Source organism: Dendrobates tinctorius, unplaced genomic scaffold, assembly GCF_039654945.1.
Source record: "Dendrobates tinctorius isolate UK_male_01 unplaced genomic scaffold, ASM3965494v1 ptg000121l, whole genome shotgun sequence".
Taxonomy (NCBI): domain Eukaryota; kingdom Metazoa; phylum Chordata; class Amphibia; order Anura; family Dendrobatidae; genus Dendrobates; species Dendrobates tinctorius.
In genome coordinates this window covers 2,561,015-2,586,818 of record NW_027361789.1, presented here as the reverse complement: position 1 = coordinate 2,586,818, position 25,804 = coordinate 2,561,015, and the positions used below count along the sequence as shown (strand labels likewise).

The 25,804-nt window shown below is 44.5% G+C and overlaps 1 protein-coding gene across 1 annotated transcript in view; it reads right to left on the bottom strand.

Moving 5' to 3' along the window:
- The window catches only part of OCA2 (OCA2 melanosomal transmembrane protein), a 665,305-nt gene that overhangs the window by 619,116 nt on the left and 20,385 nt on the right, over window positions 1-25,804 (bottom strand). The window contains exon 2 of the mRNA XM_073541479.1: window positions 17,102-17,183. The gene's annotated coding sequence lies outside the window, so the exon portion shown is untranslated. The remainder of the gene's footprint in view (window positions 1-17,101; window positions 17,184-25,804) is intronic.

Below are 25,804 nucleotides of genomic sequence, written 5' to 3'. Positions count from 1 at the left end.
CATATTAGACCATCCTCTTCACCCTTAGGTGCTGGGGGGTTTTTTGTGGCTAAAAAGGATGGTTCATTAAGGCCTTGCATTGACTATCGTGCCCTCAACAAAATTACTGTTAAATATCAGTATCCGTTACCCCTGATTTCTGATCTATTCTCCAGAGTTAAAGGTGCTTGCTGGTTTACCAAGCTTGACCTCAGGGGGGCGTATAATCTTATTCGCATTAAGCATGGGGATGAATGGAAGATGGCGTTTAATACTCCGGAGGGACATTTTGAGTACCTGGTGATGCCTTTTGGGCTCACTAATGCCCCTTCTGTCTTCCAATGCTTCTTGAACGATATATTCCGAGACTTTGTGGATAAATTTTTGATTATCTATCTGGATGATATTTTGATCTTCTCCAAGAATTGGGACTCTCATGTGGAACATGTTCGGACTGTGTTCCGGATTTTGAGGGAGAATTCCCTGTATGTTAAGGGATCGAAATGCCTTTTTGGGGTACAGAGGATTTCATTTTTGGGATTTATTTTGTCTCCGTCAACTATTGAAATGGACCCGGCCAAGGTACAGGCCATTTATGATTGGGTTCAGCCCACTTCTTTGAAGGCCCTCCAGAAGTTTTTGGGTTTTGCTAATTTTTATTGGAAATTTATAGCTAATTTTTCTGGTATTGCCAAGCCATTGACGGATTTGACTAGGAAGGGTGCTGATGTGTTGAATTGGTCTCCGGAGGCTGTTTCTTCCTTTCAGGAGCTGAAGCGAAGATTCACTTCTGCTCCGGTTTTGCGACAACCTGATGTCTCACTCCCGTTTCAGGTGGAGGTGGACGCTTCTGAGATTGGTGCAGGAGCGGTGTTGTCCCAAAAAGATCCTGTGACATCTAAAATGAATCCTTGTGCTTTCTTTTCCCGAAAGTTCTCCCCATCCGAACGTAACTATGATGTGGGGAATCGGGAACTGTTGGCCATGAAATGGGCATTTGAGGAGTGGAGACATTGGTTGGAGGGAGCCAAACACCAAGTCGTGGTCCTTACTGACCACAAGAATTTGATTTACCTGGAGTCGGCCAAGCACTTGAATCCTAGACAGGCTAGGTGGGCCTTGTTTTTCACACGTTTTGATTTTGTGGTCTCTTTTCTTCCGGGCACTAAAAATGTCAAGGCAGACGCCCTCTCTAGGAGTTTCCTTGCTGATTCTCCTGTTGTGACTAAGCCTGCTACCATCTTAGGCGAGGGGGTAGTTCTTTCTGCCATCTCGCCCGATTTAAGACGTGCTCTGGAAGAGTTTCAGGAGGACAAACCTGAGCGTTGTCCCAGTGGAAAGTTGTATGTTCCTGACCAGTGGAGGAAGAGAGTGATGTCTGAAGTTCATTGCTCTGCATTGGCTGGTCATTCAGGTATTTTTGGTACTAGAGATCTGGTGAGTCGATCTTTTTGGTGGCCCGCCTTGTCTCGTGATGTCAGGAATTTTGTGCAGTCCTGTGGGACTTGCTCCCGGTCTAAACCTTGTTCTCGCTCTAGTGGCTTGTTGATGCCTTTGCCGGTGCCCAGGAGGCCATGGACCCATATTTCAATGGATTTTATCTCTGATATGCCTGTCTCTCAGAGAATGACTGTTATTTGGGTGATTTGTGATAGATTCTCTAAGATGGTCCATCTTGTACCACTCCCTAAGTTGCCATCTTCCTCTGAGTTGGTGCCCTTGTTTTTGCAACAGGTGGTTCGCTTGCACGGGATTCCTGAGAACATTGTATCTGACAGAGGAGTTCAGTTTGTGTCTAGATTTTGGAGGACTTTCTGATCCAAGCTGGGAATTCAGTTGTCCTTCTCCTCTGCGTTTCACCCTCAGACCAATGGGCAGACGGAGAGAACAAACCAGACTTTGGAGTCGTATTTGAGATGTTTTATTTCTGCCGATCAGGATGATTGGGTTTCATTTTTGCCCTTTGGCCGAATTTGCTTTAAATAATAGAGCTAGTTCTGCCACTTTGATGTCACCTTTTTTTTGTAACTTTGGTTTTCACCCTCGATTTTCTTCAGGGCAGGTGGAGCCTTCTGCCTGCCCAGGTGTTGACACTGTGGTGGAGAGAATTCACCAGATCTGGGACTAAGTAGTGGATAAGTTGTCTCTCTCCCAGGAAAAGGCCCAGCGGTTTTCCAACCGGCGTAGGACCGTTGGTCCCCAGTTTAAGGTGGGTGATATGGTTTGGTTGTCATCAAAAAATATCGCTATGAAGGTGGCTTCTCCTAAGTTTAAGCCTAGATTTATTGGACCTTACAAGATTTTGGAGATTATTAACCCGGTCTCTTTTCGGTTGGCTCTTCCTGTCACATTTAAAATTCATAATGTGTTTCATAAGTCCTTGTTGAAGAGGTTTGTTGAACCAGTAGTTCCTGTGGTGGCACCTCCTGACCCTGTATTGGTTGAAGGTAACATGGAATATGAGGTAGAGAAGATACTGGATTCCCGTCTGGCTAGACGGAGACTCCAGTATTTGGTTAAGTGGAAGGGTTATGGTCAGGAGGATAATTCCTGGGTCTCTGCCTCTGTTATTCATGCCGAAAGATTGGTGCATGCCTTTCATCGGGCTCACCCGGATCGCCCTGGTGGCATGGATGAGGGTTCGGTGACCCCTCCTCAAGGGGGAGGTACTGTTGTGAGTTCATTTTTCCCTTCACCATTGAGGTCTGATGAACTCCCTCCTCTAGTGAAGGAAGGTAGTGAGACTGATTACCAAACACCTGGGCAGCTAGATGATGACTGGGTGGCTGGAATTGAGGACTGGATATAAGGCTGCCGACGCTCTTCTTCCTGGCTGGTGATTTTCCTGCTGGATTCTTGGAGACCAGTCTGATTCCTGCATCTCAAAGCTAAGTTTTTCTGCTCTGATTTGTACTCTTCAGTCTTTTGAAGCCTAGCGACTTCAGGGCCTGTTTTTCCTATCAGTCGGTTGGCTCATTTTGATAGGGTTTTTGCGGATGGCAGACAGCAGCTTTCCTATCCTGTCCTATGTAGTTAGCTTGGGCCCCATCATTTGCTCAACCTATCTTTCTTTCTGTGTTAGTGTTTTCATCTTGCTTCACCGTCATTATATGTTGGGGGCTGCCTATTGCTTTGGGGTCTGCTCTGGGGCAGTTTAGTTTTTCTCCTTTCTGTCTTTAGGCTATATAGTTCTCCGGCTGTGATCGAGGGGTCTAGGGCACCGTAGGAACCCCCCACGGCTGCTGCTAGTTGTTGTGGATAGGTTCAGGGGTCTGCGATCCGATAGCTGCCAACCTCTCTGTTTTTTCTGGACTTAGCTGGTATTTTGTTTTTTCCTCCTTCGGTGACTCATCATAACAGCGATCGGCAGGATCCGGACATCCGAGAGTAAACCAGGGTTCCATGCAAGGAGACAAGACAAGGTTAGAGACATGATGCATGTCAACGGACACGCCAGAGTCAGATTCCAGGACGAGGGCCTACACGTGTAGAGAACATGCCAGGGACAGGTACAGGGATGGTGGCCTGTGCGTGCAAAGAGACACGCCAGGGAGAGATACAAGGACGGAGGCCTGCGCGTGTAGAGGACACGCCAGGGACAGGTACAGGGATGGTTGCCTGCGCGTGTAGAGAAACATGCCAGGGAGAGGTACAGGGACGGTGGCCTGCGCGTGTAGAGAGACACGCCAGGGAGAGGTACAGGAACGGTGGCCTGCGCGTGTAGAGAGTCACGCCAGGGAGAGGTACAGCTACGGTGGCCTGCGCATGTAGAGAGACACGCCAGGGACAGGCAAGGGCCTGTGAGTGCAAGAGAGCACGAAGGCACAGTGCAGAGGCAGCGTGAAGTGCAAGGAAGCACAGAGAGCACGGCTGGGGCACTGGCTAGCTGGACGGGCTGCAGCACCAGCAGACGGGCAAGAATCCAGCGAACCCATCTGAGGCATAGCAGGTGACACAGCTGTCACTGACCAACGAGCATGGCTGCGGCACAGGCAGGCGGGCACGGCTAGGGCGGGAACGGCTGAGGCACGAACAGGAGGCTAGGAAGGCCAGGCGCATGCGAAGAGCACACAAAGTATCAGAGACAAGGCATAGAGTATGAGCCAGAGTCCTGTGCATGCAGAGGACATGCCAGGGAGGTACAAGGTGAGACCTGCACATGCCGAGAAGCACGCCAGGGACAGAGTACAAAACGGAGGCCTGCACGTGTAGAGAGACACGTCAGGGACAGGTTACAGAACAGAGGCCTGCACGTGTAGAGAGACACGTCAGGGACAGGTTACAGAACAGAGGCCTGCACGTGTAGAGAGACACGTCAGGGACAGGGTACAGAGCAAAACATAACAAGGAAGCATAGCGAGGACAAACAATGCACGAAGGACAACACGAGACCAAGCACGAGACGAGACGAAATACGAGCACAGAGCGTGCGCAGAGACGCACGACAGAGCAGAGTGCAAGGGCACAGAATAGAGGGAGCGACCCCGCAGACCAAGCAGCCATGCAGGGAAGCAACACAATACTCAGGCCCTGAGCATAGGAAGGGGCGGTCTGATATAGGGCATAGCACCTCCACTTTCGGGTCAGGACCAGGGGAGAACTTCCAGTTCAGTTCCTCCAGGATCACAGGGAGCAGTCACATGATCAGGATTCCAGACATGCAGGGATGATTGCAGAACCAATGCTGAACCCTAGGCAGGTCACATGATCAGAGTTCCAGACATGCAGAGATGAATGCAGAACCAGCCTCTGCTGGAACATAGGAAGGACACATGATCAGGGGTTCTAGACATGACGAGACTATCACAGAAGGAAGAGCAGAAACGCAGGCATCCCGCAGCTCAACAGTCATGAGGTGAGTGTGCACACTGCTCTAGGGAACATGCAGGATAGCAGACACGAGATGCGCATGCACTCTGCTCCCAGGGACTGAAGGCAAAACAGACATGGCGGACATGACGGACATGGCGGACATGACACTGCCGCTGCTCCAGCTGATTACTGGGTGTGTCAGATTTTGAACCTCCACTGATCTGATATTAATGCATTGTAAGAATAAGTCATCAATATTATATGCCTTTGCAACCCCTTGAAGGCTAGTTTCACACTAGCGTATGAAAGAGCTGCAGACGGCTGCAGGCTTCTTCTGTGAAGCTCCGCCCCGGCCGCACCTCCTCCAGTCAACTCCACCTTTGTCGGCATGCGGCCTGCGTACCCTATCTTTAGCATTAGGTACGCAGGCCGTGCCGATGAATGCAGATGCCTCTGCATGCGTCTTTTTGACGGTGTGGCGAGCATTCCAAAATGCAAAATGCTGCGTTTGGCGCAGGTCGCCACACCGTCAAAAAGACACATGCGGAGGCATCTGCATTCATCAGCTTGGCCTGCGTATCTAATGCTAAAGATAGGGTACACAGGCCGCATGCCGACAGAGGCGGCGCTTCATGGAGGAGGTACGACCGGGGGCGGAGCATCACAGAGGAAGCCCGCAGCCCTCCGCACCTCGGCCATACGCTAGTGTGAAACTAGCCTAACATCTACAATATACAGTTGTGCTAAAAAGTTTTTTGCTTTCTTGGCCTTTTTTCAGAGAATATGAATAACACCAAAACTTTTTCTCCACTCATAGTTAGTAGTTGGGTGAAGCCATTTATTGTCAAACTACTGTGTTTTCTCTTATTAAATCTTATTGACAACCCAAAACATCCAAATGACCCTGATTAAATGTTCACATACCCTGGGGATTTTGGCCTGATAACACGCACAGAAGTTGACACAAATAGGTTTGAATACTAAAGGTAGCATCCTTACCTGTTTGATTTTATTTAGTGTGTGCACATAAAAACTGAGTGAGTTTCTGGGATCCAGACAGACTCATGCATTCTTCATCCAGCCACTGGCATTTCTGAATTGTGAGTAATGGATAAAGCAAAAGAATTGTCAACGGATCTATGGGAAAAGGTAGTTGAACTGTATAAAACAGGAAAGGGATACAAAAAGATATCCATGGAATTGATAATGCCAGTCAGCAGCGTCTGAACTTATTAACAAATGGAAGATCAGGGGCTCTTTAAAAACAAAACCATGGTCAGGTAAACCAACAAAAATTTTGTCAACAACTGTCAGGAAAATTGTTCGGGATGCAAAGGAAAACGCAAAAATAACATCAGCTGATATGCTGGACTCTGAAAACTATTAGTGTGGCTGTTTCAAGATGCACAATAAGGAGGTACTTGAAGAAAAATGGGCTGCATGGTCGTGTCACCGTGTCACCAGAAGAAATCCATTACTGCACAAATGCCACAGAGTATCTTGCCTACAATATGCAAAAGTGCACAGAGAGAAGCCTCAAAACTTCTGGCGCAAGGTAACTTGTAGTAATAAGACCAAAATTGAACTTTTTGGTCACAATCTTAAATATTACATTTGTAGAGAGGTCAACAAGGCCTATGATGAAAGGAACACCATTCCTACTGTAAAGCACAGAGGTGGATCACTGATGTTTTGGGGATGTGTGAGCTGCAAAGGAAACTTGGTCAAAGTTGAAGTAAAGATGAATGCAGCACGTTATCAGCAAATATTGGAGGCAAATTTGCATTCATCAGCCTGGAAGCTGCACACGGGACATAGTTGGACATTCCAACATGACAATGATCCAAAACACAAGGCCAAGTCGACCTGTCATTGGCTACAGCAGAACAAAGTGAAGGTTCTGGAGTGGCCATCTCAGTCTCATGACCTCAATATAATTGAGCCACTCTGGGGAGATCTCAAGAGCGCAGTTCATGCTAGACAACCCATGAATTTATAGGAACTGGAGGCTTTTTGCCGAGAAGAGTGGGCAATTTTACCTTCTGATAAAATAAAGAACCTCCTCCACGACTACCACAAAAGACTTCAAACTGTTATTGATGTTACAGGAAGCATTACATGGTATTAAGAAATGGGGTACGTGAACTTTTGACCAGGGTCATTGGGATGTTTTGGGTTATCATTATGATTTAAAAAGAGAAAACACAGTAGTTTGACAATCAATGGCTTCACCCAACCGCTAACTATGATTGAAGAAAAAGTTTTGATGTTATCATTCATATTCTCTGAAAACAGGCGAAGACAGCACAAATTCTGCAGGGGTATGTTAATTTTTGAGCACAACTAAATACAGTGCCTTGAAAAAGTATTCATACCTTGTGAAATTTTCCACATTATTTCACGTTACAACAACAAACATAAATTTATTTTATTGGGATTTTATGTGATATACCAAGGCAAAGTAGCAAGTATTTGTGAAGTTTTAAAGGAAATTATACAAGGTTTTCAAAATATTTAAAAAATATAAATCTGAAAATGAGTCAACACTTTGTGATACCACCTTTTTTTGCATTACTGCTGCAAGTCTTTTGAGGTATGTCTCTAACAGCCTTGCACAGCTAGACGTTGAAATTTGTGCCCATTCTTCATTGCAAACTGGCTCCACCTCAGTGAGATTGGATGAAGGAGAGCATTTGTGAACAGCAATTTTCAAGACTTGCCACAGATTCTCAATCTGATTTAGGGCTAAACTTTGACTGGGCCTTTCAAACACATGAATTTTTTTTTATCTAAACCATTCCTTTGCAGCTCTGGCTGTATGTTTAGGGTCGTTGTTCAGCTGCAAGGTGAACCAACACCCCAGTCTTAAGTGTTTTGCAGCCTCTAAGAGGTTTTCTTCCAGTATTGCCCTGTAGTAAGCCCTGTCCATCTTCTCATCAACTCTGAGCATCTTCCTTGTCCCTGCTGAAGAAAAGCGCATATATATATATATACACAGTGGGGCAAAAAAGTATTTCGTCAGTCAGCAATAGTGCAAGTCCCACCACTTAAAAAGATGAGAGGCGTCTGTAATTTACATCATAGGTAGACCTCAACTATGGGAGACAAACTGAGAAAAAAAAATCCAGAAAATCACATTGTCTGTTTTTTTTTCCTTTTATTTGCATATTATGGTGGAAAATAAGTATTTGGTCAGAAACAAAATTTCATCTCAATACTTTGTGATATATCCTTTGTTGGCAATGACAGAGGTCAAACGTTTTCTGTAAGTCTTCACAAGGTTGCCACACACTGTTGTTGGTATGTTGGCCCATTCCTCCATGCAGATCTCCTCTAGAGCAGTGATGTTTTTGGCTTTTCGCTTGGCAACACGGACTTTCAACTCCCTCCAGAGGTTTTCTATAGGGTTGAGATCTGGAGACTGGTTAGGCCACTCCAGGACCTGGAAAGGCTTCTTACGAAGCCACTCCTTCGTTGCCCTGGCGGTGTGCTTTGGATCATTGTCATGTTGAAAGACCCAGCCACGTTTCATCATCAATGCCCTTGCTGATGGAAGGAGGTTTGCACTCAAAATCTCACGATACATGGCCCCATTCATTCTTTCATGTACCCGGATCAGTCGTCCTGGCCCCTTTGCAGAGAAACAGCCCCAAAGCATGATGTTTCCACCACCATGCTTTACAGTAGGTATGGTGTTTGATGGATGCAACTCAGTATTCTTTTTCCTCCAAACACGACAAGTTGTGTTTCTACCAAACAGTTCCAGTTTGGTTTCATCAGACCATAGGACATTCTCCCAAAACTCCTCTGGATCATCCAAATGCTCTCTAGCAAACTTCAGACGGGCCCGGACATGTACAGGCTTAAGCAGTGGGACACGTCTGGCACTGCAGGATCTGAGTCCATGGTGGCGTAGTGTGTTACTTATGGTAGGCCTTGTTACATTGGTCCCAGCTCTCTGCAGTTCATTCACTAGGTCCCCCCGCGTGGTTCTGGGATTTTTGCTCACCGTTCTTGTGATCATTCTGACCCCACGGGGTGGGATTTTGCGTGGAACACCAGATCGAGGGAGATTATCAGTGGTCTTGTATGTCTTCCATTTTCTAATTATTGCTCCCACAGTTGATTTCTTCACTCCAAGCTGGTTGGCTATTGCAGATTCAGTCTTCCCAGCCTGGTGCAGGGCTACAATTTTGTTTCTGGTGTCCTTTGATAGCTCTTTGGTCTTCACCATAGTGGAGTTTGGAGTCAGACTGTTTGAGGGTGTGCACAGGTGTCTTTTTATACTGATAACAAGTTTAAACAGGTGCCATTACTACAGGTAATGAGTGGAGGAAAGAGGAGACTCTTAAAGAAGAAGTTACAGGTCTGTGAGAGCCAGAAATCTTGATTGCTTGTTTCTGACCAAATACTTATTTTCCACCATAATATGCAAATAAAAGGAAAAAAAAACAGACAATGTGATTTTCTGGTTTTTTTTTTCTCAGTTTGTCTCCCATAGTTGAGGTCTACCTATGATGTAAATTACAGACGCCTCTCATCATTTTAAGTGGTGGAACTTGCACTATTGCTGACTGACTAAATACTTTTTTGCCCCACTGTATATACATAACATGTTTGTCGGTGGGGATGGTGTTTTCAGGGTTATGTGCAGTGTAAGTTTACCGCAATACCTAGGTTTTTGCATTTAGCTAAATAATGATTACTATAGTCTCATCTGACCAGAGCCCTTTCTTCCACACACAAGCTGTGTCCCCTACATAGTCCCATTTGCAGTTTGCTAAAAGATTTTTATGGTTTGCTTTTAAAAATGATTTTTTTTTTCTTGCCACTCTTCCAGTTGTCCTGTGGGCACATGCTCCCACCTGAGAACTCAATCTCTGCAGCTCTTCCAGTGTGACTATGGGCCTCTTGGCGGCTTCTCTAATTAGTGCTCTCATTCTTGGTATGTCAGTGTAAGAGAACGACCATGTCTTGGTAGGTTTGCAGTTGTGCCAAACCATTTTTTGATGATGGATTGAACAGTACTCTGTGAGACGTTCAGAGCTTGGGCTTTTTTTTATTTAGCCTAACCATGCTTTCCTCTTCTCTACAGCTTTCACCATGACCTGTCGAGTGTGTTTCTTGGTTTCATGATGCTGTTTGACCCATAATGTACTCAAACAGACCTCTGAGAAGTTCATAGAACAGCTGAAGTTATACTGAAAATGAAGTTGAGAAGTTATATTGATAATACATTTCACACAGGTGGACTCAATCAATTATGTGGCTTTTGGAGGCAACTAGCCACTCATGATTTTACTTAGGTGTATCAGACTACATTGGGCTGAAGAAAAATGCAGGTCACAATTTTCAGATTTATATTTTAAGTACAGACACTCGGTGCTTCACGGCGTAGCCAATCATTTAAATACACTTTCTCACCTGCTTGGTTTCCATCTTTATCCACACTTCTTTGACCCTTATTAAGCCAGAGCTGTCCATGAAAGAAGGGTATTTAGATTCAGAGAGAAAATAAGCAGGTGGGAAGTTGTATTTAAATGACTGGCCCACCGTGAACCACTGAACCCCTGTACTTGTTTGGAATAGTAATTCTGTGCTGTAAGGATTTAACATACGTTCTCAACTGGATTGTAATCCTGAGAGTTTCATGGCAAAGGACCCAAAATGTTTTGTTGTTTGTTTGTTTTTTTTATTGGAACAACTTGGTTATCACTTTTGTCATTGTGTTATTGTGCTGCAGCATGCTGAAAAAACATTTTTCATCATGAAATTGCTCCTAGATCATTAGAAGTTGCTCTTAAAGGATACCATTCTTAAATCATGGCAGTGTTCTTAGGCAAAATTATGAGTGATCTCACTCTTGGAATATATCCAAAAGCACACATGAATGGTCTCGGGATGATTTACAGTTGACATGACATAAAACTCATGGTTAGAGATGGGCGGACCCCTGGATGTTCGGGTCCAGCGAGTTCGGCAGAATAGTTTAAAAAAAAAAAAAAAAAGCTTGGGTACCAGAACAATACCTGGCCTCGAAACCGGACTACATTCACTTGAATGGGGGGCCCAAACATCCAGTGTTTGCCATGCTGTCATGTGCATGACAGCGTGGCACACATTGCTTCTGAATGGCGCTACCACCAGTCAGAAGCCATGGTTCCCATGCTGTCAAATGACAGTGTGAGCCCATAGCTGTGATTGGAGGTAAAAAGTTCACCTCCAGTCACTGGATCGGCTAATGGGACTACTGCTGCCATCAGCCAATGCCTGCTGCCGCTAATAACAGCAAGAGCAGGCGGCGGTTAATGGTAGTATTCATCAGCCAGTGCCTGCCCTCTAAATAATTCACAAAAAAAATCTGGTGTGGGTTTCCCTGTGTTTTTAATAACCAGTCAGGCAAAACTCACAGCTGGGGGCTGCAACCCTCAGCTGTAAGCCTTAGCAAGCCTGGTTATCAAGAATATAAGGGTCCCCATGCTGTTCTTTTTTATTTATTTAAATAAACAACTTTAAAAAATGGTGTGCATTTTTGACAAACAGACTTGCTAAAGCAGACAACTGTGGCTAGTAAAATACAAGGAAAAACGGAATGCCTCACCATGTCAATGTGCCTGGTAGCCTTGAATTTGCCTGCAGCGATCCAAAAAATTCCGTCTGATCGTCAGATCACAATGAGAGGAATAAAAAAGATGTCGGATCACAAAGCTAAATAATGAAAAACAATTCTTCTTTATTTCACACCATCATAAAAATATGTAGATATATCCACCTGGTATTCTCAGGTTGGTAAGGGGCCATGGATATTTGTCCTCAAAGCTTTGGAGAACCACACAGATGTCAGACATCCATGCCCACCCATCAGCTCTTATGTGCGGAGGCTGACTGGAATATCGATGGGCATGTTGTAGCTGGTATTCAACTACTGCTCTCTGCTACTCACAAAGCCTTGCCAACATACTGTATGTAACATTGAGTTCCAATGCGTCTTGACATCACACACCAGTCTGTGAGCTGGAAGTTGCAAACATTGCTGCAGCACTATCAGGGCAGCGGCAGCTGTAGCTGACTTATGAACATGGGCACAAAAGGGTAGGTTTTGAGAAACCGCTGAACCAATAAGTTGAGCACATGGGCCAGGCATGGTAAGTGCTCGAGGTTGCCAAGCTTCAGAGCTGCCACCAGGTTACAGTCATTGTCACACAGACCATGCATTGTTGTAGGTTCAGGGGCGAGAGCCACAGATCAGTCTAGTGTGTTAGACCTTTCAACAACTTCACGGTGGTGTGCAGTTTTTCACCTAAGCAGATTAGCGTCAGCAGAGCCTGTTGTCCCTTTGCTGAGGCAGTGCTGCAGTGCTTCCAGCTTGCAACTGATGTTGACGTTTCAGAGATGGAGGATGAGGTGCAGGAACTGCTGCAGAAGGTAGAGGAAAACCTGATAGAAGAGGGGTGATCAATCCTCGGTGTCAGTCGCACATGTTTTGTCCCAGTGTCCCACTGGGTCCCGACTTCTGCAATGTTCACCCAGTGTGCCATCAGAGAAATGTAGCATCATTGGTCACAGGCACTTGTTCTGGTGTCCGTGGTTAAGTGGACCTTCCATGTAACGGCGTTTGTCAGGGCACGACTGATGTTATGGTACATGTGCTTGTGTAAAGTGGGGATTGCACATTGGGAGAAATAGTAGCAGCTGGGGACCAAGTACTGAGGAACGGCTGCCACCACGAGGTTGTGGAAAGCGTCCATCTCCACAAGCCTAAACAGCAACATTTCCTGGGCAAGCAGTCTGGAAATGTGGCCGTTTAGTATTGTGGCCTGTGGGTGGGTGGCTGTGTACACTTGTGTTCCAAGGACTGGGGTAGGACAACTGAACACTGCACTGGAACAAGGATGTGGATGTGATTGCTGATGGTGGTTGCAAGTGTTTTGGAGAGCCTTAAGTTCAAATACTTAATTAACCTCAAGTATATTATTTCACTTTACATGAGCTTTTCCAGATCAAAGTGTGACACTAAAGATGGCTGCCATTTCCTGTTTGCCTCACACCATGTGCTCATGGTGCTGGAATTTCTTGTTTGGCCAAGCACCATGTGCTTCATGGATCCACCCACGATGATACCCACTCTGATGGCCTCATGGACCAACCCAGATTGATTACCTCATGGATCCGCTCGGACTAGTTCACTGCCCAACCCGTTAACCAATGGAATACATCCGAATGCTCCCATATTAGAGTTAACTGAGCCCCCTTACAAGGGACATATAAATCTATGTTTGAATTAATAAAGTCTCTCTTTCTCTTGCTCTCTTTTAGCTATGCCATAGATTGATCAAAGAGAGGTTACATCCAACCGAGTCTCTGATGTGATTCTTTTTAGTGCGCACTGATCAATACTCATTGGGCCAGGAGCAGGCAACTAGTGAACATTACTTATTGTTCAACCTAACAGCAAGTGTACAATAACAGGTGCAGGTTGGGAGGCATCTTCGCCTACATCATGGACAAGGGATTGGCATTCACATGGAACAGGAAAAGAGGCAGTGGTGTCACCTGCAGACCCTGTTTCTGGACCTTGGCATTTGGCTCAAGTAGTTGGTTGCTTTGTTTGCATATGCCTGAGCATGCTGGTGGTAGTCAGGCTGGCAGTTGTGTTGCCTCACTGATGCTGGAATGGTACATTTTGCAAAATGGCCTTTTTTAGGTTAACTGGACTGTCTTTAAAAAAAGTGATAGACTTGTGAACACCTAACCCTTTGCTCGGCAATTTCACCCGTTTTGGTCCTCTGTAGAACAGTTGGCCACCCCTCTTCTTTGTGCTGCCTGTTGTGGGACTGTGGATCCCTCCCCCTGTTGCTGTCCTCTCTTTGTCTGTCACCTTCCCAGGTTGGGTCAGTGACTTCATTCCAACCACCTCATCTTCCACTTCCACACACTGGTCCTCCTCCTGACTTGCTAACTTAACAACATCACTTGTTAGCAATTGTGTTTCATCATCATCCACGTTTGTGACAGTAATTTCATTTTCCCACCGTCGCCTTATTGTTAGCGTGGCTGGTCAAATATTTCAGCTTCAGTACATGTGATCTCATGTCCAGCTTTAAACAGCAGGGCGAGTGGCCAGAATCTATAAATGGACACTCCAGGGCGAGTGGCCAGAATCCATAAATGGACACTCCAAAGAGTTGTTCACATTTCCAGGTGTGGGATCACTTATCCCTGGGTACTCTACATGGTGGGAGGAAAGAGGATCAGGGTGAGCATTATGTGGTCCAGAATCATGGCTAAAGACAGGACCTGTGATGCTAGTCACTACTCAAGGACAGGTCATGAGGCAGAAGAGTCAGACGTTCTGGGGTCAATACCGAGAGAGTACGTAGGTAACCAAGGGAAAAGACAAAGGCATAAGTCAGGTAACAGTCCAGGGTCAATAACAAGAGATAGCAGAGCAAAAGCCGAAGGACAAGACAAAGGGATAGTCTGAACACAGTCCAAAGGGTCAGGCAGCAGAAGATCAGAACTCAGAGCAACAGAATCAGGCTACTACTCACCAGTAAACACAAACTATGTCTGGCAGGGATCAGGAGCAGACAGCTCAGTTAAATCGGTATGCGATTACCAGAACACTGAACACCTGCAGAAAGTCCCGCATGCTCCAGTCACAGATTGGACAGCAGAACTGTCAATCAAAGGACCAAAAGCCCAGCAAGCCCCTCTCAGTATTGGACAACCAAACTGTCAATCAAGACACAGACAGCTCAGCAAGACAGTTTCCATAGAACAGCATAGCAATCATTCACTGAGCGGAGGAGTTGTGACAGGACCACATGGAAGACACGGTGGTGCTGGAAAAGTGACTGGAAGCATTATCTTCCATCCAGCAACCTTTTCACATTGACTGGCTTCAAGAGTGGTGTTCCGTGTCCCCTTACAAAGTGGGAAAGGAAGCTAGATCAACATGATATGTGGATTTGTTGTGCTCCCACGGCAGGAACAGTTTAACCTTGGCCTCTGCACTCACCATCAGCATCACATCCACATCCCTGTAACTTATCATGCACCTTGCCCATTTTAAATTACATATGACATAACCCTGTAGGCAGTAATACCATTGAAAGAAAATTGGCCCACCTGAGATGACTTCTTGCGCTGCAGTATCAATATAACGATGCTATTTCTAATAAAAAAAAGTCTGACTTTTTCTGCTTTGATGCACAACTGTAGCATAATAAATGCCGTATAATATTTGACTGCTGAAAAAAAATTTCAGTATTATTATAGCTGGAAAATTTGCATGCACACCCCATATGGACTGGTTACACTGCAGGAGCAATATGCTGAGGTTTTGAAATCCAACCAAGTCTGGCTGAGTGCTTTTGACACACAACTTCAGCAGTAAAAATGGCGTACAATATTTCCCTGTTCAGAACAATTTACAGAATTAAGAACAAAAATAATATTATTAGCTTTGAGAAGGATTTCTGGTATGAGTCACAGCAGAAAGGATGGAAGTGCAGTTAGCAATATCCTGTCCCTTCACCACAATCTCTTCCTAAGTGCTGCTAATAGCAGTATTAATATTGATTGACAATTCGCTCTAAGAAGGGCTGCTTGTCATGAAGTAACACTACCCATCAGGTGGACGGTCAGCGGATGGCGCAACATCAGGTGACCTTTTAAAGGATAATGGGAGTGGTCACCACCCACATCAACTGATCCAGCAGCACTGCAGTTACACCAGATTGCCAGCAGGGAAAAACTGACATTAACCCCCGATGGACTGAAAGGAAAAAAGTTTTAACTGAGTGGAACCAGAGCTGCCACAAATCCAAAAATGGATCGTGACACTGTTTTTGTAGGTGAAATAAATATAAATATGGGTGAATCCCTGCCTAATATGCAGCTAGAATTCTGTCCCTCTCTCACCAGCTCCTCTCCCTGCTCTGCCTGATTCCGGGATACTGTGTGACGAGCATAGCGTCACGGGTCTTGTATAGACCCAATGATGCTATGCAGCCAGCCAATCACAGTAATGCCACAACCAAGATGGCTATGTTACACTGACTGGCAGGCAATCCCTGCATGTTTATTGGTTCTCTAAAAAGCACCAAAGTACTCGCCGAGTATCGAGCATCACGAACACACTGGTGCTCTAGCGATTAATGAGTAGTGATTGTTGGAATTTCTCTGATTATTTGAAAAAAGACCATTTTCGGTGTTTATAAAAATAATGTCCTAAAATGCAAATCCTGCGCACATTAGGGGGAAAGAAAGGGGAAGTTTTCATTTTCTTGGAAAATATCTACAAAAATAGATTAATTCCTGTAGCAAAAAATTTAAAAAGCTGTATAATCATACTGATGATCATAGTGGATTGGCTTACAGTATTACTAATGAAACATTGGAGAAAAAAGGATTTACTTCAGCTCACCCCTCATTGATGCTGCAGCAAGGTCCGAGCAAGGACACGTCTCCACTTGGACGTCTTGGAATACTTCATAGAAAAAGGAAAGTCCAGCTCAAGGAGTCTAAGGAATAGTCTAAGAGCGTATACCGCTTTAAAAGCGTACAGAACCTCCTGGGCACTTTCTGTGCGGCTATCCCATGTCAGGGTAAAAACCGCAATGATGACTATAGCAGCCATGCTTGTATGAAATAAAGAAAGAAAATTCTGGATTTTACTCCTTGAGCTGGACTTTCCTTTTTCTATGCAGTATTACTAATGAAAACTTTACATCAAATGATGAAAAATGTATAATTTAAGAAAGCCTTTCTCACTGATACATCTGGAAACACTTATATCCTACAATTGCTTTGATATATAGACTCATGAAATTTTAATAAGATATATACTGTACAAGAATCTTTTCTGAGCTGCTGTGTAAAATTTCCTACCATTTAATGCTAAATTGAATACATTCATGTAAGCCGGTACATAATTATCTCCTCCTATGTTTTGATTACCAAGGAGCTTCTGAGGAGCACTATCACAACCAAATTATTTGTAGTTTATGCAATCAACAATGTCTGCCATTTTTTTCTTTTCCTTGAGATTGCAGTAATAAAAGGAATTATCACATTTAGACACTTAAAAAAAGAAAACGAGAAACCTTTATCTTGTAGCCACATTCCATTTATCAGTCCTGGCTGTCATAAGATTATTTGGAAATTTAGTAAATGAAGCAATTTGATTGTGTTCAGATAGTAAAGTTTCAATCCATTAAATTTTTATTTTACAGCACAGAAGATATAAGCAGCTTTTTCAGTCTCTGCAGTAATTAGCAAAGCAGCAGATAGCAAATACACTTACATTCTCTTGTAGTAGTTAGGCAGGATTAGAGAATTTGCTTTACAGAGGTTGGTGCCAACAAACAAGTGGCACAGAGAGGAAGCTAAAAGAAAGCAAAAAATATCAATTAGCACTATATTCACTTCCATTTTTTCCCCAGGTTTGGGGTATATGTCAAGAAATCACCACAATGTCTTTTTGGCATATAAAGTATTTTACCGGTAAGCATCAGCAAAAAATTTTTTTTGTTCTTTTTAACTTGAATGAAAAGCGCAACTGATTACGGTTTATAATACAATGAAATCCCTCATGAAGAAATACACAATGTACTTTTATGTTTGGAGCAAATCAAAACATATATACCAAAATTGCTAATATGTGTGATATGAATTAAAACATTCTGTTAATGTGTTAGAATATGGTTTTAGGACAATTTAATTGCTAAATCAATAATTAATAAACTTTGAAATATTAATACTATACAAATTTTCCTCTGTTAAAGGGAACCTGTCACCCCCTCCAGGCGACTTTAAGTAAAAGAGTCACCTTGTGCAGCACTAATTTCTGCATTCTGTCAAGGTGGCGCTTTTATTTAGGGTACCTTCCACTGCAGAAATAATCTTTTTTAAAATTGGTCAGATATACCTGATATTTGACAGGGGGGCAGGTATTTCCCCATCTGACCTGTGTCAAGTATAGCGTGGCACTACCACAAGGTGCTCAAGTAGGTTACCCAGACCGAAGTGAATAACAATAAAGTAACTTGGCACTCAACTGAATTGTCCTTTTTAAGTGAAGTTTTTATTTATGTGCAGTCTTTACAAAAAGACGTTTCGGCCTACACTTGGCCTTCGTCAGTCTGGTAATTCAATTAGATGCAATATATTCCATAAGGAAATGAGGAGAGGTTCCCACTGGATTGCTGAAGCAATTTGCCTGTGGAAGATGTCTGTACTGAGACCGGTGTAAAAATATACCTGTAGAAAATGTTTGTACTGAGACCGGTAGCAAAAGGCCCATATGGGGCATATAATAGTAGCTTGCAGGTGTGCAGGTGAGACCAGCAGCCTATATGGGGCTTATAGAAGTAGGCTGCAAGTGTGCAGGGCTGAATGCGGTATCCACCTTCCAAACAGCGGTTATCTGGTGTTCTTATTACGGTCACATCTACACAGAGTCAGCGTGTGTGTGTGACATTCCGTAAATACATATACGGAGATTGACAGTTTCACCAACAATGTATACAGCTGTACACCTCTGATAGAGTACCGCATTTCTGCTTGTTGTTTACGGTGAAATACATACTAGGTGAGCGTCTCTGACTCACAAAATATATACGGAGATTTCATTTCTTACACCTTACACAGCTGTACGCTACTCATACAGTACCATTTCTCTGCTGGTATTTTTGGAACATTTTCACAAACATGAGGAAGTCTGGTGGAAGAGGCCATGGACGTGGGCGGGGGGGCGCAGCTGGTACTGATGGTGGTGGTTCATCGGCTGGTTCTGGCAAAAGCACAATAGCAGCTAAGGCAGGAGGTGTTGAGCCTGCATCATCATCTGGCACAAGAAGGCCTTTAAGGCTCCCTTTTCTGGAAGTAGGTAAACTGCTTTAAAGCCGGAGCATCAGGAACTGGTTTTGCCTTACATTGCCGAAAAAGCCTCCAGCTCTATCGCCTCCTCTTCTGAAGTTTAAAAAAATGCAAGCACTGAATCATCAGTGCAGACTTCTGGTCAGGAACCACCCCTTTCCTTGTCTCCTTCACCCCCACTAAAAGTGAAGGATGCGGCAGCCCACACTTCAGATTACTCCATGGAGCTCTTTTCACATGCCATGCCTGTGTTATCAAGTGAAATTCTGAATTCCCCAGTCCAACATGAATCGGAGATGGAGTGCACTGATGCACAGCCACTGCTAGATGATTCTGCTGGTACATTGACCCACAGCACTACATTCCCCTCGCACTCTACAGAGCCAGAATGTGACCCTGATGAAACTCGGGTGCCCCTTCCCGCATACTATACCACCTTACATGGTGACACAGAGGAAGGTGCAGATGAAAGTGCTGGTTCCCTGAGCAGGTGGGGGGTCCTACTCGTGGGCAGTGGCACAGGGCCCCTCATAGTACGCAAAAGTGTCTCTACCGGTGGGAGGGCCCACTCACCGTCAGACATACCGTCGTACTATGAGGGGCCCTGTGCCAGTGCCATCACCCACGAGTGGGCCCCCCATGCTTGCTCAGGGCCACAGCACTTGCAATACTTACCTCTCCCTGCTCCACCGCCGTGACGTCTTCTGCTTTTCCTGACGGTGACATTCAGGTTACAGAGCGCGATGACATCATATCTGTATGCCCTCTACCGAAACAGTACAAGTGCAGAGAGCTTGAAGATGGCAATGCTGAGGAGTCCAGAGTAGAGAAGTGCCCAGTGAGGAGAGGTATTTAATTTTTTGTTGAGAGCATTTTTGGGGGAGCAAAATACACTGGAGAATGATATATGGGGCCCATCACACACTGGAGCATCATCCATCATATACTGAATCATTCCAAATGGGACAGGTCAGACACTGGAGCAGCATCTATGGGGCCTTTATACACTGGAGCATTAGAAATGGGGCCCGTTATATATGGAGCATTATTTGGACCCATAAGACACTGGAGCATCATCCATGGGGACCATCATATACTGTAGCATTATGTGGAGCTCATCATATACTGTATGGAACATTATATGGGACCAATTATTCTGTATGGAGAAATATATGTGGCTCATTATTTTGTATGGCGCACTAGGTTTTTTGAGCTATTGTAGAATTTAAAATAGATATCAGTCATGTCATGTAAGCAGTGAAGTATTTTTCATTGTACTATACCTATATTTCTGTGCCGTATCGGAGCATTATGAATTGTGGTTTGTGTTGAAAGGGCGCACTGACACTCTTTGGCCCAGGGCACACGAAAACCTGGCGCCAGCCCTACCCCCCCACAACTTAAGCCAAATAACCCCCAGTTTTCAATGCCTAACTATTATTATAAAGTAAATTAAGGTTACCAAGCTTAAGTAATAAGAATTGATGTCGTTGGCATTGAAATGGGCACTGTAGGTGTGTTTACTGTCCTCCACTCCCTGCCAACTTTGCTTCCCCATTGACTTGTGCTGGGTTTCGTGTTTCAATCGGACCCCGACTTTTCCCTATAGTCGGCCGATTTCGTTCGACCCGACTTTTTAGAAAGCTGGATTTATGAAACCCGACTCGACCCGAAAAAAGGCAAAGTCGCTCATCTCTACGCTGCACCACTCATTAAACAAAAAGGGTGATGAGTCCCTAAAATATGCTGCTATCTGGCATTGAAAAAGTCACACACTCTCTGAAAGGATATGGATTCTTTAGAGCAGTGTTCCCCAATTTCGGTCCTCAAGAGCCACCAACAGGTCATGTTTTCAGGATTTTCTTAGTATGGCATACAAGGATTAAACTTATTAAAGATTTTAAGCTTTAACGTAAAAATATACAGTGCTTACAATAAAATATATAAAAATGTAAAAATAAAACACAGAAATATGCAAAACCGTTGTAAAATAAATAGGGAGAAAAAACAGAAATATCTAAATGTTTCCATCTATAGTTGTCTTCTGTTTCCTTGAAGGAAGGAGAAATTATCAGACCAGTATCCTAGGCAGCACACTTTATAGTCCTAAAAATAGACTAATTTTTCCAGGATGACCCGGATTGGACCTTTTAAAAGTTGTTGTTTGTGACAGGATGATGGGCTACTTTATGGTGCATTTCAAATATCCTTTGTCTCCCCCAGTCCTCTCTATACAGTCAATAAGAAATATTCTGCCTAGTACAGACCATTTACTAACCCCTTTGATGCCCAAAGTCTAGGAGCTAAGGTGTCACATTTGACACGTACATCAAAAACCCCTTTGTGATTACAATACTGGTATATCCAGTTTCACCCTTTTGCCAACGAAACATAACTCTGCTATTGTTATACTTTTCCCTTATTGATTATATATTTCATTCACACCCCTATGACCAAATTAATTCTCTTTTTAAAATACCAATTAGTGCAAAGATTTTTTTTTTATAATATATACTGGGCTATTCTTAAAATGCAGGACTGATAAGAGCAGCTCGATCAGAAGCTGAGGGTAAGGGTACTGTCACACTTAGCGATGTACCAGCGATCCCGACTAGCGATATGATGCTGTCAGGATCGCTGGTACATCGCTAAATGGTCGCTAGTGAGCTGCCACACAGACAGATCTCACTAGCGACATCGCTGGGGACGGGGGTCGCTACTTACCTGTCACACCAGGCGATCCTGCGTCCTCCCGCCCGGCTCCACGCGTCGCTCGTCGTCACAGCAGGAAGCTGACGACGAGAAACAGTCCAGCCTGTTCTCGCGCGATCAGCGATAACCAGCGGGGGAGCCGGTCATAGGTAAGTATCAGACACAGTGATATCGCTAGCAATATCGCTATAACGTCACTAGTTATAGTGATATTGCTAGCGATATCTCTTAGTGTGACATGCCCTTTAAGGAGCATCTTATTTCCATATAGAAATCAATGTGCTTTAGAGAGCTCACTGCAATCTTTGGAGTTAACTTCTCTCTTGGAATGTAACTAAATGTGCCCATTTGGCCAGTCTTGCAGTCTTCATTGGCCCCTATCTCCTCCCTCTCATGTCCTGATTCTGCATTGAAGCATTACAATGAAACACTTCAAAGTGCCCTGGATGAATTTGCACCCCCTATAAATAGAACACCACAACGCAGACGGCGACAACCCTGGCACACGGTGCAAACACGTTTCCTGCAGCGGTGCTCCAGGTGCGCCGAACGTCTGTGGAGAAAATCCAATCTACACGAAGATTTCATCCATTTTAAGTTTATGCTTAGAACATACAACACTGCCCTTCACCTCTCCAAACAAACCTATTTCAACACCCTCATCATCTCACTGTCCAATAACCCGAAACGTCTCTTTGACACTTTTCATTCTCTACTCAATCCAAGAGTACAGGCCCCACCCACGGAGCTCCGAGCTGACGATCTGGCTAATTACTTCAAAGAAAAAATTGACCAGATCCGACAGGAAATTATCTCCAAATCCCCTCATACCATGCACTGTCCTCCCTCCCCCACTGCATCTAACTCACTCTCTGATTTTGAACCAGTCACAGAAGAAGAAGTAAGCAGGCTCCTTGCATCTTCTCGCCCAACTACTTGCACCAGTGACCCATTTCCGTCACATCTCCTCCAGTCCCTTTCCCCTGCTGTCACCCCTCACCTAACTAAAATATTTAACCTCTCTCTTCTGGTATTTTTCCCTCCTCATTTAAGCATGCCATCATACATCCACTACTTAAAAAACCATCCCTCGACCAAAACTGTGCCGCTAACTATAGACCTGTCTCTAATCTTCCCTTCATCTCTAAACTCCTGGAACGCCTGGTCCACTCCCGTCTTATCCGCTATCTCTCAGAAAACTCTGTTCTCGACCCTCTCCAATCCGGTTTCCACTCTTTACACTCCACTGAAACTGCCCTCACTAAAGTCTCTAATGATCTGCTAACAGCTAAATCAAATGGTCATTACTCCATGCTAATTCTCTTGGATCTCTCTGCAGCATTCGACACTGTGGATCATCAGCTCCTCCTCACTATGCTCCATTCCATTGGCCTCAAGGACACCGTTCTCTCCTGGTTCTCCTCCTATCTCTCCGACCGCTCCTTTACTGTTTCTTTTGCCGGTTCCTCCTCCTCTCACCTTCCCCTTACTGTTGGGGTTCCTCAAGGATCGGTTCTAGGCCCCCTCCTCTTCTCCTTGTACACTGCCCCTATTGGTCAAACAATCAGTAGATTTGGTTTCCAGTACCATCTCTATGCTGATGACACCCAATTATACGCTTCTTCTCCTCACATCACGCCAGCCTTTCTAGAAAACACTGGCGATTGTCTAAACGCTGTGTCTAATATCATGTCCTCACTATATCTGAAACTGAACCTGTCAAAGACTGAACTCCTTGTGTTTCCTCCCGCTACTAATGTACCTACACCCGACATTGCCATTTCCGTGTGTGGTTCCACTATTACTCCCCAGCAACATGCCCGCTGTCTTGGGGTCATACTTGATTCCGAGCTTTCCTTTGCCCCCCACATTCGATCACTGGCTCGCTCTTGTCATCTGCACCTCAAAAACATTTCTAGAATTCGACCTTTTCTTACTTTTGACTCTGCAAAAACTCTTACTGTTTCTCTTATTCATTCTCGTCTCGACTATTGTAACTCTCTTCTAATCGGTCTCCCTCTTACCAAACTCTCCCCTCTCCAATCTGTCTTGAATGCTGCAGCCAGGATCATATTCCTCACCAATCGTTACACCGATGCCTCTACCTTGTGCCAGTCATTACACTGGCTACCCATCCACTCCAGAATTCAGTATAAACTTATTACCCTCACCCACAAAGCCCTCCATGGCTCAGCACCACCCTACATCTCCTCCCTTGTTTCAGTATACCACCCTACCCGCGCCCTCCGTTCTGCTGATGACCTGAGGTTAGTATCCTCAATAGTCAGAACCTCCCACTCCCGTCTCCAAGACTTTACACGTGCCGCGCCAATTCTTTGGAATGCACTTCCCAGGTCAATACGATTAGTCCCCAATCCCCACAATTTTAAGCGTGTCCTGAAAACGCATTTATTCAGACTGGCCTATCGCCTCAACACATTAACCTAACCTATCCCTGTGTGGCAGAGCCAAAAGTTTTACCATAACCAGGTTCCCAGCATCATGTTCCCACATGCTTTATGCATCCATTAGCCCTCTGTGTCTGTACTGTTACACACTTAACATTATGGCTGGTCCATACAATCAGGGCAACTGTTACCACCCACCTTTCGTGTCTACCTCTTTCCTCATAGACTGTAAGCTTGCGAGCAGGGCCCTCACTCCTCTTGGTATTTGTTATAATCTACTGTATGTGATTATTGTTATGCTGTAATGTCTATTGTCTGTACAAATCCCCTCTGAAATGTAAAGTGCTGCGGAATATGTCGGCGCTATAAAAATAAAAATTATTATTATTATTATTATTATTATTATTATTATTTGGAGTTAACTTCTCTCTTGGAATGTAACTAAATGTGCCCATTTGGCCAGTCTCTAGTGATCAATCTCCTTGACAGCAAGCTGTGCACTATGTGTGCTCTCACAGCAGGAGAACTTGCTTCCAAACTCCGCAGACACTTCCCCACTGTTATATACCTGTCCTGAATCTATAGACTGTCTACGCATGTCCTGTTTCCTGTCGCTAGCTCTCTTTTGCTCTTGTGAGTGTAAGGTTATAATGTTAACTCAGTATGCATTTTTATGTCATCTTGTTAGGCCTTTTAAAGGGAATCTGTTACCTAAATTTTCGACCTGTAGATAAGCCCCTGATGTAACCTGAAAGAGAAGAAAAACGAGTTAGATTATACTCACCCAGGGGCGGTCCGGATCCGGTTTTGGCCAGATAGGTGTCGTGGTCCGATGCGGCGCCTCCCATCTCCTAGTGGTGACATCCTCTTTGTTTCCCGTCGCGGCTCCGGCACAGGTGCACTGCTCTGCCCTGTTGAGGGCAGAGCAGAGTCCTACAGTGCACAGGCGCCTGACCTCTCTGAGTTTTCCCGGTGCCTGCGCACTGCAGTACTCTGCCCTGAGCTCAATAGGGCAGAGCAGTGCACCTGCGCCGGAGCCGCGACGGGAGGGAAAGAAGAGGACGTCACAGCTAGAAGATAGGAGCGCAGGACCGGACCGCAACACCCATCAGACCAAAACTGGACTTGGACCGCCCCTGGGTGAGTATAATATAACTCGTTTTTCTTCTCTTTCAGGTTACATCAGGGGCTTATCTACAGCATTACAGAATGCTGTAGATAAGGCCCTGATGGTGGTGGCCGCAGCTTGAGGTCGAAACATTTCTGGTGTTGCATGTGTGTTCTGCATACTTGACTCTCCTACTTCAAGTTGCCTGAATGCTGACTCGGTTCTATATTTCCTGGGTTCTGTATGCATATTAGGCTATGTTTCCCCAAGAAGCCATACAAGTGACTCATCTCTGCTTTTCATGCTGCTGTCTGCACACTCAGCTCTAAATCATCATACCATCCAGCATTTCCAGCTCTAATGATCCATTACCCACATAGATAATATAGCTTTTCTGGTCCCTGCTAATCCATGTGCCTTTCAACTTGTCCAGCTCCCCATCAATGCCTCCAGACTGTGCTGCTCATTCTGACCTACAGTTTAGCAAATTTTTCTTACCAAATGAACCTTTAACTTTTACCTTTCAAATCATCAAAAAACACCTGAAAACTCAACTGTGTAGAAAATGCTGCAACATACAATAACCCTACAATACTGCTATATGAGCAGCTACTACACACTGTGTTCTTCTTACTGACCTTGCATTTTGTAAACCCACCTGGCCAGGGTTTTCTCTCTCATAATTTCAATCTGTTACTCATGTAGTCATTTTTTCTACTTTTACGTTATACTTGTATGTATTGTTATGTTTATGTCCTTTAAACCTTGTTTCCACTTTTTTCCATATATAGCAATGTGTAATTAAGAACACTTTAAAATGAAGAATAACAACGTCCTTTTAACAGATTGACCTGAGATTTTCTTTAGTGAAATTCTCTAAATATTTATGAGAGAAGAATGC